The sequence below is a fragment of the Nannobrachium achirus genome (assembly GCF_963921795.1).
Source record: "Nannobrachium achirus genome assembly, chromosome: 16".
NCBI lineage: Eukaryota > Metazoa > Chordata > Actinopteri > Myctophiformes > Myctophidae > Nannobrachium > Nannobrachium achirus.
The window spans coordinates 14610670-14620145 of record NC_137823.1 but is presented as its reverse complement, the minus strand read 5'-3'; positions in this window follow the sequence as shown (position 1 = coordinate 14620145).

Sequence of the window (9476 nt, the reverse complement as noted above, 5' to 3'; positions counted from 1 at the left end):
CCCCAGGTTGTCTCACTAAACACTCAGCTATACGATTTCAAATGTGTCATGGGCTACATATGCCATGTTGGGGACCAACACAGGTGTTTCAATTTGACATGGGCATAGAACTAATTCATTTGTTTGTGACATCTGTTGGTCCTCCTCAACATGGCAGGTGTACATTTGAAACTCATGAATTACCTTTTCCCTAACTACATAGTCATCTTCTGCTTTGTTTCCTCAGCATTCTGTCTGAGGGTAGGCAGTGTTTCTTTTTTTTTCTTTTTTTTTTAGATTATGTATTCAAAGTGGCCTTGTAATTCTCTGTCTCCTTGGAATGTTGAGAACCACATCTCTGCTCCCTTATGTACAACACAACTTGGGTGTCTGCCAAAGCCACATGCCTCCTTTCTTCCACCAACGCAGCCGTCTCCCTTATGTTCCTAGCTATGTTGGGCAAGTCCTGCGCCACAATACCGCAACAATGTCCCGTGGGTGTATTGTAACTCCCAATGAGATCTATGGCTGAAATTCACATAAGAACTTTTCCCACTCTGCCATGGTCACACATGTAACCGTTTTCACAAAGGGTTAGGGAGTAGAGAACGTGTTCCCATTTCGGACACAGCCCTGGTCTAGTCTTTTAGTCCAGGATTTATTTAAAAGGTAAAGTAAGAACATCGGGTAGGACCATTCAATTCTAAAACAAAGCCTACACTTAAAATCAAGGGTCTGAAATCTCTAAAAGGGCAATTTTGATTTGTTTGATAATTCTAGTCAATCTGCAAGCTTGACTATTTTTGGTGACCGACACAGCACTCGACTAAATATAATCAAGCTTTTACTGGAGATGTGTCCTACGGCATGGGTTTCTAGATGGTGCAATTCTTTCAACATAAAATGCAGCATTCAAGTTGAAGAGAGTTTGGAGATTCTTTTGAATGTTGCCTTTGAGTACGACATGGCAAGTAGTCAGAGCGTTTCAGGCAAAAACCGTGCACTTTATGAAAGAAGCATGAAATTTGGCACACAGTTAGAACATGCCATATGGTTCATTTTTGGCTATAGGGGCATCGCAGATTTGTCTTGGGAAACTTGTGGGAGCCAATCAAAGTTGCTCGCATAGACTTTACTATAGAGTAAAATAATACAAAAAATAAATATGCTTTAAGTAGCATGTGAGGGTTCAAACTAGGTGTTTTTCGGGATTCTGAATCCAATGCAAGCATTTGTTTTGCACGAAAAACATTCCTTTACGAGAAACGGCCGCCACAAAACTTTGAAAAGTGATGACTCATCACTAAACCATAGTTTTTTGGGGTCCGTTTTTAGCCCAAGGAATGTTTTTCCTGCAAAACAAATGTTTGCATTGGATTCAGAATCCCGAAAAACACCTAGTTTGACCCCTCACATGCTACTTAAAGCATATTTATTTTTTGTATTATTTTACTCTATAGTAAAGTCTATGAGAGCCCAACTTTAATTGGCTCCCACAAGTTTCCCAAGACAAATCTGCGATGCCCCTATAGCCAAAAATGTTCCATATGGCATGTTCTAACTGTGTGCCAAATTTCATGCTTCTTTCATAAAGTGCACGATTCCATCAAAATACTGCCCGAAACGCCTGGACTAAAGGGGGCATTTTGCATTTCTTTCATCATACTAAATGCTGAATTCTGGGTCTGGACGGGTTATTTTTGGCAGTCAGTTAAAGGGGCAGGGGCTCAATCCCCCTACTATGTGTGCAGGTGCCTGCCTATACACAATTTGAAGTCATTGTAAGAGCAGAACAGAGTGCTGGGGTTTGGATGCTGGCTGCAAGAGAAACATCTGAACACTGACGACAGCCAGCTTTTTATAGTGGAGTCACCAACACAGTAGCCAATCACCAGCCTGGTTCCACCTAATCGTTAGCCACTCACACCAGCTGGTACTCAATCAGCCTCTCAACTCAATCCCATCTCTCTCTTTCTCACACACACACACACACACACACACACACACACACACACACACACAGGCACATGCACAGTGCACACAGTATCTGCTCCGAACATGATTCCGTTCTGATATTTTAGCGCCACCATTGTGGTGCCCAAAACGCGTGATTCCTCCTGCATGCGCTGAACCAGCTTTCAGTCTCGGAATCCCGGCAAAAAGCCCTTTACGTCCCTGCTTCTGACAGTCACTGTATATTCCTCACACAGTTAGTTTGACTATTATAATAAGTAACTACACATTCAGTTCATGAAAGATTAGAAAAGGAAAAGTCAAGACTAGTGTGTGCATTGCTTTATTGACCTTCCTTTTTTCCAAAATAGGAACTTTTCTATACAGCAATTAACATTTTACGACATAAGGAACTTAGTACAAGAATTACTTTAAACATGGTATGAACAAGGAAAGGACCATTTAAACAAAAACCTAGAGGGCACGGTCATGTTGCACTTTCTGCCTATGAGGGCAGATAGTACAGGAACATTATTTGTATGAACAAGGACCATTTAAACAAAAACCCAACCTAAAGGGCATGGGTATTGAATGGGAATGGATCAGGTTGCTGCCATTTGCAGATTTTTCAAAAAAAAAAAAAAAGAAGAAAACAAACACTATTCCCATTGAAATGCATTGGCAGAATCTGCCCTCATAGGTAGAATATAAGTGCTGTACGTGTTTTTACTCTTGCAGAAGCTCGCGCCGGACTGCCATCAGAAAATCTGTCCTCTGCAATACTCCGATCTCACATGTCGTCACTTCCTTGTCCCGCCGCCCCGCCCACTCGCTAGTGGGGATTCTTTGATCTGTAGTCCACTGACTTAACACAGACAAGTTCAGTCAACAGCGTTTTTCACAAGGACACAACTAAAGGTGAGGTTTGTTCTAATACTTTTCGCTGTTTTACCATGTTCTGTAGATAATGTGATCAGTAGTTTACATTTTAACTTCGGAAATTGCCTTAGATTGGTCAGAGAAAACATGCAGCACTGCTAACGCTAGCTCTGCAGGCTGCCTGTGTGTGTGTTTACAGTATGATGAGCCACGTGTAGTTCCGACGGCAGAGTTATTTATTTATTTAGCTAGAATGTCATTCTAATCAGACATCATAACAGAAGAGAGTACAGGCTCAAAATCACCACTCATCAGTAGATACCAAGTGTTCTTCCTTTGTAACTCTGTGTGTACATACAGCTAGCCTACCAACCAACCTGTGTTTTAACATCCACATGAAATATTTGTCATGTTTAGGTCTACATGAAATGACATTGCATCATTTCATAGCCTAACTACATGGTATACACATACAGTACATTCTCTTAATTTGTGTATTAACCAGATGATTTATTATAACTCCTTCCCTCTAGTGCACTGTCAGGACTTTATGGCAGGGTTGACCTCCCTCATCCCAGACCAACCCTCAACTATAATACAGGTATATCAATGATTTTATTAACCACTGAGAGACATCATTCCTCTGCAAATATCGAATTTTTGTGTATATATTTTTTCTAATCTCATCATAATCACACCTTAATTTCCTGATTGATTGAATACTTTATTGACATTTTACAAAGGCACAGCGGTATGATTATACAGTGGAAAAAAAGTGTTACCCAGTGTGTACATATAGCTAGCATATAACCATACTAACCTGTGTTCATTAACATGAAAAATATTTCACATGGATATTAAATATCCATTTGTAATATTTGTCATTTGTTCAGATTTTAGTTCTGATAAAGTAATGGACAAGTAAGCAATGGTTTCATTGTAGACCAGTGATTATACAACTGATAACTCTTTCCATTATTTATCCTTTTAGTTGACCTTGTATCAATATCAGTGAACTGTACTGTCATGCAGCACTGCTAAGAGAGAGAGAAAAGCAGAAAAATTTCTGCTTTTCTCTCTCTCTCTCTCTCTCTCTCTCTCTCTCTCTCTCTCTCTCTCTCTCTCTCTTTCTCTCAACAGCAGTATGTCACACCACTGCAGTGTCCCTGGATGCGCTAACAACTCACGCAAAACCCCCCATTTCAGCTTCCACGAGTTTCCCTCGGATGAAACACTACGTGCTAAATGGGTTTGGGCGATCAAGAGGGATGAGGGGCCGACTTTCAAAATAGCTCGTGGGAGCACCTTTGTGTGTTGTGAACACTTTGACCCAGGGGATCTAAAGAAGTCAACCAAGCCAAATGGACGAACTCACATTAAAAAAGGAGCGGTGCTAAACCTATTACTCCTCTACTTTTAAAATAACGGTCACATTAACTTTTTATTTTTATGTTAGGTTAAGTGATATTGCTTTTACTTCTTGCTGTAGTGTTTATCCAGTAACAGGGGATCTCCCTGTTTCTCCAGCTCTTTAGTACGCAGAAAATACATTTTCAGATCAGACACTGATTTTATCAAATGGAATTGGAACACTGTGAAATAGAGGCTGATAAATCTCCTGTAATTGGTAACTTAGTTGCTAATGTATCTTTTGTTTAAAGGCCTGTTATATCAGAATTTAGCTTTAACTTACCTTTTAATATAATTATATATATTTTTTATAAATAATAATAATAATAAACAAATTAAACAATCCTGTAAGCATATAAATCATTTTCAATGTATTATGTAACCTTTCTGATATCTTTTGGGCTAGAATAATTATTACCTAAAATGTATAATCACCGTCAAGTGTATCAACACCTTTTTACACTTCCAGGGAAAGGTTTGAAACATCGGGAGCCAGTTTATCAGCGAGCACAAAAGCGCCTGTGTGCTGCTGCCTTGGATGGGTGTGCAGCGATATCTGTCCCAGGGGACAGCATGGCCCAAAGGGACATTCCAGAGGACTGTGGACAGTCAAGCAGGCATGGAACACCACAGGAGACAGAGGACAGTGGACAGTGGACAGTGCAGAGGAATGCAGTAGCAGCAGCCAAAGATCACGATTACAACTACCATCCATCTCCTGGTTAGTATGACAAAAGATATTTTTTTCGTACAGAAAAGATACATGGCAGTTAATTGCATTGTGAAAAATGATTGAATATTTTGGTCAAGAACCTCTCACAGGCATCCTTGACAGAAAAATATAGCAGGATATTTCTTTTTAATGCATACTCTACCAACACAACTGTTCCTAAGCTGAAAATAGGTTTGCTAAAGTCTTAGTATACATGGATTAGTGATATGTATGCTTTTTCTTCCCATTAAGTTAAACTGGCCGGTGAACGAATACGGGAGTTGGAGCTGAAGGTCATATTCCTGGAAATGGAACTCCAGCAGCTGAAAATAGAGGAGAAGCAGCCCCTGATTTTTCAGTACTGTGTCACAGATGATGACTTTCGTTATTACACGAGATTCAGCTCCAAGGAAGTTTTCACAGTGTTTTGGGAGTCGATTAAGCCCTCTGCTGAAAGAATAGTCTACTGGTCCAAGGCACAGAGAACAACACAAGATGTTGACCCAAGCCCTTGTCGCAAGCTCCCACTAATTGACGAATTCTTCCTGTTTCTATGCCGTGTTGCAGCGGGGCTTCAAGAGAGGACATTGGCATCCATATTTAAGGTCAGCATGTCTACAGTGAGTCGTGCCATTTTAACCTGGACAAGCTACCTTTTTTTGGTTCTCGGCTCACTGCCGTTATGGATGACACGAGCGCAGGTGCGATCCACGATGCCTGACAAGTTCCGGCTCTACTGCCCTGAAGTCCGAGTCATAATCGACTGCACGGAGATACGTTGTGAAGCGCCATCCTCCCTCACACTGCAGTCAGAAACCTTTTCCACCTATAAGAACCACACTACTTTTAAAGGGCTGCTTGGGATTGCTCCATGTGGAGTAATCACATTCATCTCCAAACTGTACACTGGCTCTATTTCAGATTTAGAAATTACTAGGAAATGCCAGCTGTTACAGTTACTAGAGCCTGGAGATGGTGTAATGGCTGATAAGGGTTTCCTGATAGAGAGGATGCTTTCTGATGTGGGGGCTACTCTGATCATCCCTCCACTCAAGAAAACAGCTCAGTTCAGTGCGGAGGACACACGTAAGACCCAGGAAATTGCCCGTCTCAGAATTCTGGTAGAGAGGGCTATACGCAGGGTGAAAGAGTACCATATCTGGGATGGAGTCGTTCCTCTGTCTTTGACCGGTTCAGTCAACCAGTTGTGGGCCATCTGCTGCATCATGTCGAACTATCAGGGACCTCTGGACATCAAAGGGGACAAACCAGTTTAAAGCCACCTGTTCCCTTTAAAGCCACCTATTTTCCTCTGCTACCCCTTAACCCAGGGGTCTTCAACGTTTTCAGGCCAAGGACCCCTTAGTCGAGAGAGTGATGAAGCAGGGACCCCCACAACTTCATCATAGATTCCATATAGTTTCATTGTTTGACAGCACAATTATCAGTGTATTTTGGATTCATGTTTGTGTTATCAGATATTTAACCATTTGAACCGTCCATACGTATAAAACTTGACCTTTCACTCTGTACTTAGTCTGCTCTTTTTCCCCTCTACACCACAGCTCTTTGCCGAAAATAGCCGATCTACAAGCTCACTCTGAGCTTGTAGATCTGCTATTTTTGACTAAAGTTCTCAGAATATGGACACTAGGGTTCAAGTGTTTAATATAAAAAAAAGAGAAAAATACTAAAAAGAGAAAAATACTTTCTATCACTCAAAGATTTGGAGGACGCCCTTTAGTAACTCTAAGGACCCCCTGTTGAAGACCCCTGCCTTAACCCATTAAGACTTGAGGCTGAATCTACAAACATCTTCTAAATCCTAACAACACCTTTACATGTCAAGGACCCCCAAAATTATATGTATTTAATTTGGCCACTAAACCCAGGCCACCAAACCCAATCTCTAAATGTTCCAGGGAAACGCTTTAAGGATTTGCACTTAATTTATCGTGTTAATAGTCCTCCGTCCAGCTCTCCCTCTGTCATGCACTGGGATGATAGTATTTTTTTCACTCTATCAAATGTCTTTGCCAAAAAATTGTAGATCTATTTTTTATGTTCCACCCCAGGATAATGGATTTTGATTATCGCGATATCGTAAATCGTGATTTATTTTGTCACAATAATCATGATATGAAATGTTCATATCGTCCCATCCCTACCCTTGATGCTGTGTGCCAAGCTAGAAGGCACCGAGTCTCTTGTGTTTGGTATGACCTGGCCGTGGATCAAATCCCGACCTCTCAGGCCCAGGGAGGACACTAACCAAAAGGCCATTGAGCTGATGATACAATACAACTGTGTTGTACAAAAGTAGCATATGTTCAAGCTCATCGTGTTGAGAGCTTGTGGATTTATTTCCTTTTGCGTTTCAAGTCTGCGTTTTATGAGAAGTATGAGCTAATGAGAAGTATAAACAACAGCTTTTTACTAGATCCATTTCCTGAAAAGTAACATTTTCTAAACCAACTGCATAGTGAGGGTTAAACATGAATGACAAGATTCTCCTTCTCATCTTACTGAACATTTATTATATATTGTATTGTTTGTTAAATGTTAAACTCCATTACCATGTTCTCAGTAAAAGGCCTATTACATGTCTCAAAATGGCATTTTCTTTACAGATTTGAGTGGCTGAAAATAAAATGTTGCAAAATTGATTAACACACGAACAGCAGATTACATCACAAATGTTTTTTATGCCTAGTGAATGGTTCATATGTTTGCTAGGTCAAAATGTAGACCAACTACGTTCAACCTAATTTAACCTGTAAGTAGGCTACTGGTTGAAGTTACAGGTCATTTAAGAATACATTTTCCAGCATAACTTCACAATAGCTGGTTACAAGGACATGAGCATTGCATTAGAGTTCTCTAGATCAGGGGTCTTCGTTTTCAGGCCAAGGACCCCTAGGTTGAGGTTCCATATAGATTCCATATACCGGTAGTTTCATTGTTTGACAGCACAATCATCAGTGTATTTTGGATTCATGTCAATTTGTGTTATCAGATATTTAACCACTTGAACCAATGCATAATAAACTTGACCTTTTACTCTGTACTTAGTCTGCTCTTTTTCCCCTCTACGCCAAACCTCTTTGCTGAAAATAACCGATCTACAAGCTCACAATGCCTCACGCTGCGAGGCATTGTGAGCTTGTAGATCAGCTAAGTTTGGTTACAGTTCTCAGAATATGGACACTAGGGTTCATGTTGTTAATCTGTGACACAGTAATGAAAAATCAGGGGCTGCTTCTCTATTTTCAGCTGCTGGAGTTCCATTTCCAGGAATATGACCTTCAGCTCCAACTCCCGTATTCGTTCACCGGCAGAGTCCAGTTTAACCTAATGGGAAGAAAAAGCATACATATCACTAATCCATGTATACTAAGACTTTAGCAAACCTATTTTCAGTTAGGAACAGTTGTGTTGGTAGAGTATGCATTAAAAAGAAATCTCCTGCTATACTTTTCTGTCAAGGATGCCTGTGAGAGGTTCTTTACCAAAATATTCAATCCTTTTTCACAATGCAATTAACTCCCATGTATCTTTTCTGTACGAAAAAAATATATATCTTTTGTCATACTAACCAGGAGATGGATGGTTGTTGTAATCGTGATCTGCTACTGCTACTGCACACCCATCACAGGCAGCAGCACACAGGCTCCCGATGTTTCAAACCTTTCCCTGGAAGTGTAAAAAGGTGTTGATACACTTGATGGTGATTATACATTTTAGGTAATAATTATTCTAGCCCAAAAGATATCACAAAGGTTACAAATGATTTATATGCTTACAGGGTTTAATTTATTTTATGCGTAAATTATTTAAAAAATATATAATTATATTAAAAGGTAAGTTAAAGCTAAATTCTGATATAACAGGCCTTTAAACAAAAGATTATGATTATGATGAGAGATTAGAAAAAATATATAAACAAAAATTCGATATTTGCAGAGGAATGATGTCTCTCAGTGGTTAATAAAATCATTGATATACCTGTATTATAGTTGAGGGTTGGTCTGGGATGAGGGAGGTCAACCCTGCCATAAAGTCCTGACAGTGCACTAGAGGGAAGGAGTTATAATAAATCATCTGGTTAATACACAAATTAAGAGAATGTACTGTATGTGTATACCATGTAGTTAGGCTATGAAATGATGCAATGTCATTTCATGTAGACCTAAACATGACAAATATTTCATGTGGATGTTAAAACACAGGTTGGTTGGTAGGCTAGCTGTATGTACACACAGAGTTACAAAGGAAGAACACTTGGTATCTACTGATGAGTGGTGATTTTGAGCCTGTACTCTCTTCTGTTATGATGTCTGATTAGAATGACATTCTAGCTAAATAAATAAATAACTCTGCCGTCGGAACTACACGTGGCTCATCATACTGTAAACACACACACAGGCAGCCTGCAGAGCTAGCGTTAGCAGTGCTGCATGTTTTCTCTGACCAATCTAAGGCAATTTCCGAAGTTAAAATGTAAACTACTGATCACATTATCTACAGAACATGGTAAAACAGC